The sequence below is a fragment of the Vidua macroura genome, chromosome Z (genome assembly GCF_024509145.1).
Source record: "Vidua macroura isolate BioBank_ID:100142 chromosome Z, ASM2450914v1, whole genome shotgun sequence".
In the NCBI taxonomy this organism is placed as follows: domain Eukaryota; kingdom Metazoa; phylum Chordata; class Aves; order Passeriformes; family Viduidae; genus Vidua; species Vidua macroura.
In genome coordinates this window covers 41,235,682-41,250,911 of record NC_071611.1, presented here as the reverse complement: position 1 = coordinate 41,250,911, position 15,230 = coordinate 41,235,682, and the positions used below count along the sequence as shown (strand labels likewise).

Sequence of the window (15,230 nt, the reverse complement as noted above, 5' to 3'; positions counted from 1 at the left end):
CAAAAGCTCATTTCCTTTTCTGTCACTATCCAACCTTCCCTCTGTCACTATCCAACCTGTCATTGCTGCAGTTTCAATATTTGTTTTGCCAAAACAGCACTGAAGGTGTTGGTTTTCTCACCACTAATATTCTTCTTGGTGTGGTTACTCATTCAGGTTGATCAGGAGCCTTTCTCTTCTAATCTTCTCATCTTTTTTAGTCAGTCTAGATTTTACTTTTTTTTTTACTTAAATTCAAAGTATTTTCTGCAATACTTCTCCAAGCTGCTTGGTTTTGTTGGCATTATAACTGTTTGCTCTGACACGCCAGAGATCTGCTCTTTAAAAATTAAAAAGGTTTCATTACAGCTCTGTTTGCTTTTTACCATTCTGTTTAATATAAACTGGGTCAGCTTGAGATGTTCAATCCAAAGCAACTTCTGTATCATGGGTGCTGGGTGAAAACTCATCTCAGCAGGCACGGTTAGTTCTGATAGTTGGACCCAAAAAAAGAAAATCCAGAGTAAGAGATGTGAAGATCTCTGCTGATACTTGAGAGGTGGAGGATTGGAGGTGGAGGTACCTTCCTGTCAGCTGTGGGATCAAGGCCCATACTGGACAAGATTTTGTCCTCATGCTTGTGGAAACCATTGGAATCTGACTGGTAGTGGAAAAACCTCACTTGTCTTCTACCTCTGCTGTTTCATGGGTAGTGTTCTGATGTGGATAAAGTGCTTCTGGCTGGTCAGTCCATAAGACCAAAAGAGCCAGAAGCCCACCAACACATTCCAGCTCTGTAAGAGGCTGTAGGATAAGGCTTGAAGAAGCTGAGAGAGCTTGGCTGGCAGGGGGTGAAATCAGTAGCAATGATCAATGACAGCTGTATTGCTAAGGAGCCTTAGCAGGGATTTGCCATTATTGTTATTGTCTGCCAAGTAGGTTCCCTGCATGTCCTCACATCTCAAAGTTGGTTACTCTCCAAATAAGAAAGAAATGGGCTGTCAAAATACCCCTGGTCTCTGATTCTGCTTCAGTTTTCTCTCTTGATGAAAATGATTTTAATATTCATTTTCTGAAAAAAGTGGGTCAAAGCCAGGACATATGTTTTAAGATGAGCACAAAAGCAGGCTGGCCCACAAGTTCTTTGTCTCCTCACCACGGCTGTGTTGTAGCCTCAGGGTGGTGTAGACAGTATTTTTTTCTACCTCTCAGACACATGCGAGTACTTCTTACTGGGCAAGGCTGATGGTTGCTAAATTTACAGGTAGTGGGATAAAAAACCCTATCAAAACCCGCTGTGTTTGTTAACTGCTGTAAATGGGATGGAGGGGGAAGGCAGAGCTGTAATGTTGGTGTGTGGCCATAATGTGGGTGATGGCAACTTGTTACTCAGGCTCAAGTTCTGAGTTTGCACACCAACACGTGTGTTGGTTTTTGGGCAGTGCTGAGGCTGTGGGGCTGGCAGTACCTTTGAGTGATAAATAATCAATATTTGAGTCATATTAGCAATGCTTTGTACTGACCCTTGGCAAGTGATAGGAAACTGGCCTTGCCACCAAACTGCCACTCTGTGCTCCAACACAAAATGCTCTCTGGAAGCAGAGAACAATTGTCACTGCCCTGTTATGCTTTTGGAGACAGTATCAGAGATATCTCATAGTGTATGAATGCTAGCAGTTCCTCTTGGGAACAAGGGAGTTTCTGCTCTGGGAGGGAAAAAATATTCAGTTAGAGCCCATATGGAAAACCCTGGCAAATAGACAGCAGGTTTTCACCTGATATTTTCCTCAGACCCTCTGTTACCTCAGACTAGAGTCTTTGCTCCCTACCCAATTTTACTAATTTCATCAGTTTTACTCCAGAACCTTACCTTATTTTTTACAAACTCACAGTAGCTGCCATTGCTTCTGGAAGAACATGCCCTAAACACTTTCAGTGTGCTCGTTCATCTCTGTTATGGCCTGCCTGCACTGGTGTAGGACCAGCCACAAGCTACTTTGCCTCCTTTTGCCTATAGGCCCAATTCACCTGGGTTGTTGAGCAAGATAACTTCTTTTGGTCCCTCTCTGGGGTTCCCATGGCTAAGACCAGGGATGTGTGCCTCAGGCTTCACTGTCACATGTAAGCCCCTGGTAAGCTCACATAGCATAGCTGTACTCCAAGATGCCTTTCTTAGCAGGGAGAATGACCTGTCTTGATTATTGTGCTAGTGCAATTTTCTTCTCTTGGCAGGCAGGTTCATTACAGTGTTTGCTTACATGGTTTTTTCCCTGCAGTCCCACCCTCAAACCTTTTCCAGTAACTCAGGTGGCAAAATGATAAGCCCACACAAGGAGAAGATCCAGTGGGAGGAGTAAATATTTCATATCTCTGGTCCCAAGATGCTGTTGGCCCACACAGTGTATCTTCCTTGGCTTCCTAATTAATTCTGATGATTGATACCTGGAGTGACACATCTGCCTGGAGTTAGGCTTATTCTGATCAACTTCTCCTTCACCACTTGGTCTCCTGTGAGTTACATAGTGGCCTCTAAGGGGTTTCTTGCCCAAGTACACCTTAGCCTGAGCAGTGATTGTAGTTCCCTTCAGAAAACCAGCAAAAGGATTTCAGCATGAATCTACACTTAGCCTACACCTTTCCTACTGGCAACAAGCTATTCTCACTTGCCCACAGTCAGTGGCATCTTACCCTACTGCTGGGATTTGTCCTCCAACTGCAGGTTGTAGTGCTTGGAATGTTGTTGAAGAGAGCATTGTCCTTACTCAGATGTCTCCTCCTCCTTCAGCCCCATGTCATATGCCTCATTTTCATTTCTATAGGCCCTTGCTATTTATAATTACTGTCTTTGTAAAGCACTCTGGAGGTGGTGACTGCTTGTTACAGTGAGCCTGACAGCCTGTTTTTTCCCATGTGCTCCTCAGAGTGGCTGGTTTTGGTGGAGCACTGGGTCAGAGGAGAGGTGAGGCAGCGTGGAGCACAGGGTAACCTCAGGCATCCCTGACCCTGGTCAGGAGGGCTAGCCAGTTCATAGGACAGTGGGAGAGGAGGAGAGGGGGAACTGCAAGAAAACAGGTGTGTCCTGGCACTGACAGGCAGTGGCATGGGGGTGGTTACTGCACAAAGGTGGCAGTGCTCCAGCCACAGCCATTCAATTTATGCTTGGCCGTATCTGAGACACCACAAGTCATTTTTGATCCACTGGACTTTCTGTAATCTCCAGATTTCTTGGTGACTTTGCAAAAGTGTCAGAGACTCCATAGAATAGTTCCATCTCCATAACCCTGACCTCTCTCAGGCTTTGTGCTGGCAACATGATTTGGTTCCCCAAGGTGGAGAAAAAAACCCAAACTGAAATGATGCATTTAATTGTCCCAGGAGCACTGAGGAGTGATTCTGTTCTGTACCAGAGCACATTCAATAATCAGGATTTTGGTCCAGTGCTTTGTTTCTGCTTTCCCCTTGGCATGAGTTGAGGTTGAAAAGAAAAACCACAACAACCTCTCGGCCTGCCCATCAAAATGAAAGGGGAACCTTCTTTCAAGGGTGCAGGCCACTAGACCTCACTGCTTTAGTGAGGCAAATTCACTGTGGAGAAATATCCCTCAGCCCAGACCCTAGTAAGACTTTGAGGACCCTTTTATCTCTTGGGGGACCTCAAAGAAAAATTGCATGTTGACCTGCTGAGAATTTATGCAGCCCGAGAGAGCAAGCTCGAAAACCCACATTCCAGAGACAAGGGGAAAGAAACTCCTTTCCTCAGAGAACAGATATGTTAAAAAAAATCCCCTGATTTCTCCTAGGCTAGTCTTGTTGTAATCTTTGAAATTTTTTAGCTTGATGCTAAGTTACATAAGTGTGTGTAAGAGAAGATAGTCATGAAAGGACACTTTGTCAGATTCCAAATTATTAAACTGATTAAATGCATTCCAACTCATTAAACTGATGTCATTAAACTGCAAAAAGTAACTTGTCACCCTGGTCATAAGGGATGTTACCTGGCAGGCATGTACATATGGATGTTAAGGTACATAAGAAATGGAATGGACAATTATTTTACAGCTTCTAATCCCACTGCCAGTTGGAAAACTGTGTGAAATTAGTCACCGCAGCTCAGAAGCATGAATGCATAGCTGGAAGGAATTGAGAAACTGCCTAGGAAACTGAACAAGTCCCTGGAAAATGTTCCTAATAGGAGAGATTGAAAAAGTGGAAGTTACTTGTGTTAAATGGGAAACTGTGGGGTTTGTGATATGAAATACTGAACAATCTAGAGAAAGAAAATAATGATTTATGAGGTGCCCTGATTGCAATGTGAAAGCACTCCAGGAAATTAAGGAGGATTATTTGAAACTGATAATATGAATACTTTTCACATACTGTGATTAATTAGTCCGTGAACCTTGCTTTCAAACTTCAAAGCCCAGCAGTATTCCCAAATGGCTTGGCATTCTTGTGAATAAGACTACCCAGTGTATTTATAGTATGTGTTCAGAAGTTGCAGAGCTTTAAAACCTTGTGGTTTTGTTAAGGCCCATCTCAGTTCAAGGTCTTAACACAGGCAAACATTTGTCTCAGCTACATGTCTTCTCTGAGACTAATGGTCCAGAAAGGATGCAACAGTTTCAAGAACGAAGATAATGAAATGTGAACATGTCCTATCTGCAAAGATCTGTGAGTCTGCAGTCTTAAAGTGTCTCCTCAGTTCTCTCAAATACCCTTGAAGTGATTAAAAACAGACTGCTCACAGAATCATAGGATAGTTTGGGTGGGAAAGGACCCTGAAGTTCCCATCTCATTCCAAGCCCCTTCATGGGCAGGGATGCTTCCCACTAGACCAGGTTGCTCAAAGCCCCATCCAATCTGGCCATCTTTTCAGTAGACTTGGTGGGTCTCCTGGAACTCTGACTGCTCTCCCAGTACAGAGTCAAGGATCATCCCTGTTTGCCCTCTTTTTTTTTTTTTTTTTTTTCCCCTAGTCAATAGGTCTGTGTGGCCCAACATGATCACTAGAAGACCTTGGTTAATCCAGGGCTATCAATTTAGTTTACCCTTAATGCTCTGTTGAGCCCAGTCATTCCAAGCCTAATTAGCACATGAGCTGTCTTGTGGAGTGATATCCTAAAATAAACTGTGCTGAATAGAGCTTTACAAACTGAGCTTGGTTTGGGTTGTCAGCCCCTACAAGGGATACTTTCCCCTCTCAGAAGGAAAGTATGTGTAATCATTACAAGTGTCTGGTCTGCTTCATAAGTATTTTATTAAGATTCTGGCTTGCCTTTTGTTAGTTCTGCTGCATGGAAAATATTCTGTTATATAAACTGATGTTGTGGTTTCATCCAGAACCTCCTGAGATCTCCCTTGCTGCCAGCCATGTGAACATACAAATGCACTCACACATCAGGAGGACACTTGTCGGAGTCCAGGACATCCCTCTGGCTGTCCTGAGACCCTGGCAGGGGTCTCAGAGACCTTGGCAAGAAGTCAAAAACAGCTGTGGCTTTGATTTTAGCCCATGGAAAAAGCTGCCAATTTTGTATGAGGAATTACAAGCCACAAAGGTTTGAGTAGTGTAGTAGTTGAATTAACACAGGGTGAAAAAGTGGAATTTTGGGGCTTTTTTAGAATGGAGTTCAGGGGACATAAAGGAGGGATTTGGGTGTGTCCTGACCTTCTTCTCCTTGCCCTCCATGTCTTGCTGTGATGGTGACACTTTTTTATTGGTTTAAGGTAGAGACACACTGTCAACATAGGTGTTAGATATTGGCACATTGTTGTAAACATAGTACACGTGGCTTTTAGTATAAAATGGTAACACCGCCCTAGAGGACAGACAGAATGCCATGGCTGACCTGTCAGAGAAAGAATGTTATAGGTAAGGAAAAATAAACAACCTTGAAAAGCTGATCTTATGCATCCAGACTCCTTCTTTGGCTGCACGGGCTGGGAGAACAAGGACTTTTACAATCTTGGGGTCATCCTGACACCCAGACCCCGAGAGACACTTGGAGAGAGGTTGGTAATCGGACCAAGGATCTGGGAATACTCTTGTGCTTGAGCAGAAAAGAAATCTTGGCACTGAAGGTTGGCAAATTGAGTAGAAAATATGATCCTCTCCCTGCCCTAGCCCAAGGACAAGTAATGACATTAAATATCCCTATGTTCAAAAGTACTGACAGATAACTACTAGTGAGGCATGTCATTTGGAGTGGAAGGCACTGGTTCAGGAAGTTACAAGCTTTAAAAATTTGCAAGAATTCCAAAAAACAAAAAGGACACTGAGGGATGATTGTATACTCTTGTAAATTTCAATGGGCAGGTTATGAAACATGCTCTGCAATGTAAACTACTCCCAAATGAAGGAGGCTGCTGGTGACGGGGTAATCTCACGATGGCCCAAGGATTTGTTATTTCATCAGATACTTCTTGTCTCAACATCCCAGGAATAATTCTGCCTTTTTTATTTTTACCCACACTGAACTCTGCTGAAATGAGATTCAGACATAATTGCAGAGGATCTGTTTGTTCAGCTACCTGGCCAAAAATAGGGTCAATAAATGCATGATCTTAAAAGTAATCAGGCAATTTCCATTTTGAAATATGAGTGCTAAACAATCTTTTCCTCTAGCTGCCTTCAAGGGATTGTAAAATCCAGCCTGTGGTCTAAAAGCATTTGGGTATCAGTATTACTATCATATATATCCATGTATTAATAAATTATCTGTATAATGTATTTCTATGTATTATTATATATATTCATGTAAATATAATATAACATAATACTGACATCTATATTATATGTGGTCTTAGTGTCCTTCAGAAGGTAGGAGGAACATTGAGTAAAAGCAGTCTGCTGCTGGGATGTGTTCTGTTTGTGCCTGATTTTGGCGTTCCTGATTTGTTTGCACGCAGTGTGCATTAAATTCCATGTAGGATTGCATCATTTAATACAGCTTTGCAGATGCAGGCATTCAGGCTGCCTGGAAGATCAAATGTCCATCATTCCTAGGTAATGCCATACCTGCGCTGCTTCTCCTGTTCACTGGGATGTGGCAGCAAACCATTGCAGCACTGCAATTATTTTCCAGTCTGAAAATAATCCTACTGGCACTTTTTGACATTTCTAGCTGCTTTATTTACCGTGGCTTGTGGGGTGATATTTTGTTATTTTAAGAGCTTGGCCTGGCTGTGGTTTTACTTGACTTCCCTGTAGCCACTTTGCTGACTGTTCTGTTTCTGCTGTTGTGATTCATGAGGTTGTACATCTGTAACCCACCATCCCAGAAATGTTTGTTTTTCACTTGAGAGTGATTCCTGCATACGTGGCACTCTGGGCTGAAGAGACAGTAAACATCATTTTACAGCCTCTTTTTACTGAGTTGTCTTAAGGCTGAGTTCTTTATTTGTCAGGCTTTTTCAAGTGGTCACTAATGTTTTTGTCTTGCAGGGAGAGTTTTTGTTCTTGCAGGGATTGTTTTGCAGCTGTGATTCCTGCAATGCATAGTCTGGACCGAAGTGTAATGCCAGTTTTAATCTGCACAGAAAGAAGGCAATAGGGAAGATATCCAGACACAGAGTGGCTGAAGTCTGTATGGATGTGCTGAGCTGTATTGCAGCAAGATCTTGTTCACAGTGAAGACAGACTTTCTTTGTCCATTTTAGGACTTAGCTTGTCTTTTTTTCTCCCAAGTCACTAAGGTGGTAGAAGACACAGGACTACTTGAGGTAGAGCTGGCCTCATGTGCTTTTTTTGTGCAGATGAAGATTACTCCTGAAATTATCCTCCCATAAGCTTTGGATAAGTAGGCCATCTGCTTTGCCATGGTCTGGCTAACACTGTGTTGTTGCCTGAAGCCAGATTCCAGTAAGGGTTAGGGAAGAAAATCCAATGCAAGTGATTTATCACTTCTCTTTGAGAGGTCTTTCCAGAGTGTGGTGCAGTGTTGTATGAACTGATAGATGCAAGTAACCAAGGTGACCACAATCCACAGCTGAAGTGCAAAGAGTAGATTTATCCCATCATCTTACTGGCTGGAAGGTTTCAAAACCAGTTGGGGACACATACACTGCTAAGCTTATTCCATCTTAGCAGGGACCAAAAGCACATGGGCCCGTTCCCCAGCCTCCACATCTCAAAGGGCCTAGCCCATGTGCAGCGCTTCACAATTCTGTGTTTTCTATAACCTCCAAGCTTCTTATCTCTTTTTCTCCCAGCGGTGAGGCCTAAGCCTGTGAAAAACAAGATTTAAATCATTGACAGCATTCTTTTGTCTTCTACAGAAATTCCATTTCTCAAGACAGATAGAAAACAACACAAAGCAAACACAGTACATGCAATTTCCCACACTGAATAGTCTTAGCACCCCCAGCTGCCAGGTCATCTTGAGTGAAAACAACTCTGTTTTTCTTCCTCACTGAATTTTCCACTTTCATGCCTTTTCTCCCTGCAGTGATGTGATTCTTGGGGTGCTCTATGGAGGGCACCATGGGAGTTGGACTTGATAATCCTGATGGGTCCCTTCTAACTCAACATATTCTATGATTCAGGGATTCTAATTATAGGGATGCTACAGATCCTCAGCAAGCCCAGAAATCTCCACTGCTGTTGGGACTATTGTGTCCTCTCCACTTCTTGATGTCATCTCAGGAGCCTTCACCCCTGCAGTGGACGCCTGAATAAGAATAGCTGCCGATTCACTATTGCATGTAGCTCTAGGGAACACAAAGACTTAGGGAACAGTTTTGCCACCCTGTGCAGGAACAGGTCAGGGTGTTGGCCTTGATTCCTGAATTCAGTGCCTGACTCCTGACTCCTCAGCCAAACACTCCATTCCCTGCTTCCTGTGGCTGTTGGGGTGGAGAGTTTTGAGCTCACAGCTCCCAGGCATAGAAGGTGGTGGGAAAACCGTCAGTCCAGATTTCTGCTGGCTTTGACTTAGATTCACCCACAGTTTATGGCTGTGGTTTTGTCACCACTCAGCTGCAGCTGCTGGTTCGTGGGGTCCTCAGTTGGGCAGGTCAGTAGAAGGAGCACGTTGATGAAGCAACCAGCTGGCAGCCCTGCTTTGCACAAATCATAGAAAAATACCATGGCTTGGGTTGGAAGGGACCCTAAAGGTCATCTAGTTCCAACCCCCTTGCCATGAACAGGGAAGTCATCCATTAGGTCAGGATCACTAAGGCCTGACCAAAGCTGTGCAGTTAGGGAGGGGTAGTCTTGGCATCTCTGAATACTGATTGTGCCCAGAAATTTCATACGCTTATAGGATTTTCTTTCTTTGTGGGTTCTTGAGTGCTCTGGTGACCCTGCAAAACCAGGCTACAGCACCCAATCAGATCTGTGCTTCAAAATGGATTTGTTTGATTTCTGCTGTTGTAAGATGTTCAGGAAGCTTTCAGAGTGCTCAGGCTAAAAGATGTTATGCAAGCATAGTCCCTCCTGCTGCTACTGCTGCTGCTACTAGAGAGTCTGTGATAAGAAAGGATTTACTGTGTCTGCGGTTTAACTCATTAGCAATTTCTGTGTGATATGAACAGCTAGAAACATCAGTCTTTTTCTTCTCTGCAGATTTGCATAAAGTAATTAGGAGCATATGTGCTGGGGGCTGGGGCAGGGAGGAGGAGGAAGAGCAGGTTCCATCCCAGAGCACCTCAGTGGATGCTGAGTCATGGCCTGTAAATGGCTCTTGCCGAGTGCCACATGCCAGATGATGAGTCACAGAGCAAGGGAGCACAGAAATGGGAGAAACTGGTTCGGTCACTGTCCTGGCTCCTGTGTTAGCTGGTATAGATCTGCTGCTCAAGCTATTTCTGATGTCTTGTGTAACTCTAAATGCACAGAGCAGTTGGGGCTTCTTGTCTTCTGGCTGGGAGGCAGTACCTGCCTCATGCTGCTTGTGTCATCATCAGCAATACAGACACTACACCCATTGCTTAATTTTGTGTGTGCTGGTAACCCCTGGCCCATGCAGCTCCTTTCTACCAGTAGCACAAGGGCTGTGACTGACCATCACGTGCTGTTGTTTCCATTTGGAACACATCATAATCCTATGTAGTTCTGGGATGTAATGATACATTAATCATGGGCTTAGTCAGGCTGCCCTGGAAATCACTGGGAAAAGCCCTGGCCAAGACAGGGCTTTGTGGAAAGAAAAGGGAAGTGGTCTTTTCAGGAATCACTGCACAGCACCACAAGAGGAATCAGCCTGAACACAGGCAGAAGTTTAGGAAGTATTTAGTATTTCTATTTTTCTGCAGCTCCCTTTAAACGTAATGTGCTGGAATATTCACCCTGGGAGCATGCAGACCACCCTGACAATGCTAGTGGTCCCCTGAGGCAGAGAAGGAGAGCTGGAGGTTTAGGATGAGTCAAACAATTAGCATTTCCTTTTACGCCTTTTTTTTTCCATTAAATTCCCTGGATGATTTAATAAAGCATTTAATGAAGGTGTGAATTCAATAGAGATGTATTAGATGGCAAGAAAGAAACAGGTGTCCAAACAAATACTACTAACTAGACTCATCCTGCAACAACTTACAGACTTCCTCACCTCCTCCCTCTCATTCCCATGGTTCAGACCTATCCCGAGGCCACTCACCCTCAACCACTTATCCTCTTCTCTGATGCTGCTCCCTGAATGCCTTCCAGTTTTCTGGAATTTTGCTAATAAATGTTTGTTTAAAACCATCCAGTACTTTCTGGCAGCATTTGGAGTGGCAGAGCTGGGGCAAGGATGAACTGCAGTATTGGTGCTGGATACAGTGAGCCCTGAGATCCCCCACACTGTCTGAAGGGTGGTTTTCAGTTTGGATCAATCTCCCAGCCCTTTTGACTGGAGGTAGACATACAGGGAGTAAACTGAAAATATATCTCCCCGTGGAGCAAAGAGGAGATAAGTGTATTGTGCCTTTGTCTGCAAAATCACACAAACCGTTGCTTTTTGCAGTATTTCTGCTGGTGCTTGTTTTGTAGGGCTGTGAGGTTTCTTCAGGCATATTAATGCAAATGCACTGTAGGAGTCAGGGGTTCACATGGAACGACCCTCAAAGAACAAGCAGCTCTAATACAAAACAGTTTTTTCTGCTTCTTCTGTGAAACTGAACACCTAGCTTTTAACCCTGTGTTTGCATATTTCACCCTTGAATGACATGATGAATTTTGGTCTGTCTGAGGAAGGTAATGATGGCAATGAAACCATAGCCATACAGAAGGAGTCAGCAATAACCCTCACAGTTAAAGGTTTCCTTTGGACAGTCAATTTCATGGATGAAGTGATGGAGGTTTGTAGAAACAATAATCTGTTCAGAAAAGCCATCCTCCAAAAACCCAGCATTGCCTCCAGCTGACAGTTCTGATGATGTTGCGCCTGCTTCCTCATCCTCTGTGCTCTATGTGCAGTCTTTTTACATTAAAATCACATTTATCTCTCATATCTCTGCCTGCCTCCTCCAATGCATTACATTTTATGAGGAAGCCTGTGTTACTGCGAGCTGAGCCCTGTCACCCCATGTGTGTACAGGGGACAGCACTGAGGAAAGCAGGCTATTAAGGGTTCAGCTCTAGAACTCCAAAATCGTGTCTGGAGCCATAACAAATATCAGAGTATGCCTGGAGGTGTGCAGCCACCACACATAACTCATCAGCCCTTGGAGGCAATTGCAGCCAGGTCTGGTGGCTTCTGCATCTTCTCAGCAGTGTTGCAGAGGCAGGAGTTGGTATCCGAGGCCAAGGAGCCATGAAGCTCCACCAACCACCTTTGAATTAGCACAGTGTCCTTAGTCTTAGGGGCGTGACAGGAGAGGGATTTGAGGGCCTCTGTGTGGTGGTCAGCAAGGACTTAAAAGGCATGGAGTGCAGAGCCCAAAGGATTCTGCATGCTCCTGTTACCTGCAGCATGCTGCCTCCTCTCTAAAGCTCAGACATGACCTCATGGGTGGCTCTCAGATCAGTGCTGAACCATCCTTTGTTGCTCAGCATTTACCTGCTTTTTACCTAGAGCTTTACTGCAGCTAAGGGGTTTTTGTTGTGTGTGTTTATTTCCATGGGGGTACAATCATTCATGAGCAAATGCAGGTGTCTCACAAAAAGCTGTTTTTCCTGCTCGGTATTATCTTGTTTGGAATGAAGCATCCACAATGTGGCCCTCACCTTCTCCGGGGAAACCTTAGCACCTCAAGGAAGAGCTCCCTGAATAAACAATCCATATCTGCCATGCTGCAGCAGATGGTGTCAGTATGGAGAAGGCAAGAATTCTGACATTTGAAAATAAAATGGCTGATGTTCAGATGTGTCTAGAGTCGTCGTGCTCCCTGCATGCCTGCCTGCCTTGCAATGCTATTATCCCCTGTTCTAGGCAGGAATCAGTGCTGGATGCTGTGTTTGCTCTTATGTGTGTAGCATTGAGCAGGATACAGGACAACAATAAGAAGAATGAACTGATTTGCCAATGTTCGGGTATGAACTGCCTATCTACATCTCTAAATTTCCTGTTACAAAAGGGAAGTGAGGGCTTTACGAAAAAGTGATCAAAACCAGCAAAATCTGAAACTGGTCTGCTTGCTGCATTTTATTCCCCAATGTCAATCCCAGCATAGCAGACCCCGAGGAGGAAGAGGAAGGACACTTCTACAGTCTTCCAGAATAAGGATCAGCTAATGGTGCAGCCAGGGAGGATGCTCTGGTGTTGGGAACTGAACAGTCCTTGTGCTGGCAGTGCTGTTGCCAACCTCCCTGCACCCCTAAGTCCAGAGGAAGCCAGGAGAGGTTGCAAGGGAGAGAAAAGGAGTAGCTACAGCACAAAATGTCATGCCCATCCTTAGAGAAGCCATCAGAATGTCTCCTGGCAGGAGCTGTCTGCATGTCACCTGTGATCCTGCACTTCAGAGCCTGATGCTGGGAGTAGGTTGTGGGTGCAGGCATGATGGGCATCTGTCTGCTGCAGGGTCTCTAGTGGCCAGTGAATCACAGCCCACCCGGGAGCCTGTGCTGCTGCTGGAGCCAGAGCCTGGTGTTGCAGACAGAGCACTGGAGAGACAGATGGGAAATGGCTGCATGTCAGCTCTGACATTTTGCCGTCAAATGTCAAAGTGTGTCTGTGCAAGCCTGTCCTCCCACAGCAGCTTCTATGCTGACGTGAATTGTGTGCTGCTCAGCAGGGCTTGACAGCAGATGGGTGTTGGTGCTGGGAGCCTGCTCCGAGCAGCCATTCCCCAGAGGCAGCAGAGACCTGGTGCTTCAGCAGTGAAGTGCGCTGCCATCACTGTAGTGAAGTCTGTATCTTCAAAATTATGCTTTTCAAGTGGTTGCATTGTGGAAGCACTTGAAATATAGCAAAGCCTGGTGGAGAGATGTGATCTGAACATTACTATCAGATACAAGAGCAGTAACAAAGGTGGGGTGGGCTACATGAGTAGATAGGCACTGGAAGACCGGTTTTTTACCCAAAATGTTTGTGAGGTGAGAGCGGGAAGAGAGGATAAGCTTCTGCTAAGCTCAATAGAAATAAACTCAGATAAACTCAGAGCTTCTGCTATGCCATCAGTGGTGCACAGGGCTCAAATTGGGCAGGAACACCCCTCCAGCAAGTTTTGTGTATGTGTGTGTGTGTGTGCATGCGCGCGCGCATGCTCTCAGGGTTAGGAGCTGCTGTTATCCACAGTGTCTTTTGAGCAATGGGATCTTAGGAATCCTTGATGAAGAAAATCTGCCCCCCAGCATCTGGGCTGAGTAGGGATCAGCCTCTGTGGCTGCAGCTGTGGGAAAGGAGCCAAAGGCTTGTAAGACAGAGACGACACTGAAAGGGGTATAAAGGCTGATAGAGGTTTTAGGGAGACTACAGGTGAGGGGGAGTTTAGGGTTGCACAATTAGTAGTTCAGTTGGATGTCCACCACCTGGTCCAAATGGTCCTCTTTGCCTCAGAGCCTAAACCTGGATGAAACATTCCAGGTGAAGCAGACATGTAGGTGAGTGTCCTGGCCATGTAAGTCTCTGGAAGCATCTACCAGAAGGCCTGTCTGTTCTCTGACACTGGTGTTAGCATTAACTTCAGCATTATTGGATGTTTACTGCAAACATTAGCTCTGTGTATTTTTATTTCCTGCCAGCATCATCCTGTGTCTGTGAGAAGCACTACAGTGCGTGGGAAGAAAGTACTTGTTTTGATCATTTTTATCATCTTCTAATTGCTATTCTTACACCTTGAGGCTGAAAGAAGTGAAGTTCCTGATGTTTCTGTGTAGCTGTCTCCTTGCTTATACTCTTGTTCTAACTTCATTTAACCCACATTTCTCACTTTGCCTCCTGTGCTCCCATGTGCCTTTGCAGGTCTGCTCTAAATCCATTATCACTCCACAGTAACAAATGCTGAGGTAAGGTAGGCAAAAACCACTGTCAGTACCACTTTCTGGAGTGTGAAGATCAGAGGTGGGGGCCCTGGAGTCCAGAGCAGGATCCCAGGATGTAATTTTTGGGGTGCAGTGATGACTGGGGATGCCTGGATGAGTTATGGGATGTGTAATGCTGACCAAGGGTGCTTGGGCCAAGGTTTTCAGAGCAAGTGGTTGATCTGTGAGAGCATTAGATCTTTTTTTTAATCTCTCATACTAATCCTGGATCACTGCTGTCTTTTGTGGTTTTTCCCTTTCCTTGCTGCCTTAGCTGCCTGCCCAAGCACTTGTCTGTGTTGGATTATCTGATCTGTAGAAGGGAAGGCAAGAGGAAAACCCCCTCCAGACTTGTGCTGGAGGTGCTTGTAGGCTGGACCTTGTGGTTAGGTGAGGAGGGAGAACTGGGTTTGTCCTTTGGTCTCCCATATCAAACAAACACTGGTGAACATCTACAAGAAAGATCAAGATCGAGTCTCTCTACAAGAGAGACTTTTGACACAAGCAGAGAGTGGTGGGACAAGAGGGAAAAGCTTTAAACTGAAAGATGGCATGTTTAGATTAGATATTAGGAAGAAATTCTTTACTGTGAGGGTGGAGAGGCACTGGAATGGATTACTCAGAGAAATTGCCCCATCCCTGGGAGTGCTCAAGTCCAGATTGGATGGGGCTTTGAGCAACCTGGTCCTACAGAAAGTGTCCCCGCCTTTGGCAGGAGGGTTGGAACAAGATATTCATTATGGCCCCTTCAGCCCAAACCATTTTGTTATTTCTCTGGCTCTGTAAGAACCTACTGTTTACTGAATACAGGGAGAGTGGGGCACGCAGTGCCCTGCCTGTGCAGTGCCCTGCCTGTATGGCTTCTGGCACT

General features: G+C 44.9%; 1 protein-coding gene across 4 annotated transcripts in view; it reads left to right on the top strand.

Moving 5' to 3' along the window:
- Window positions 1-15,230, top strand: part of RUSC2 (RUN and SH3 domain containing 2) — a 51,497-nt gene that overhangs the window by 18,508 nt on the left and 17,759 nt on the right. The window lies entirely within an intron of this gene.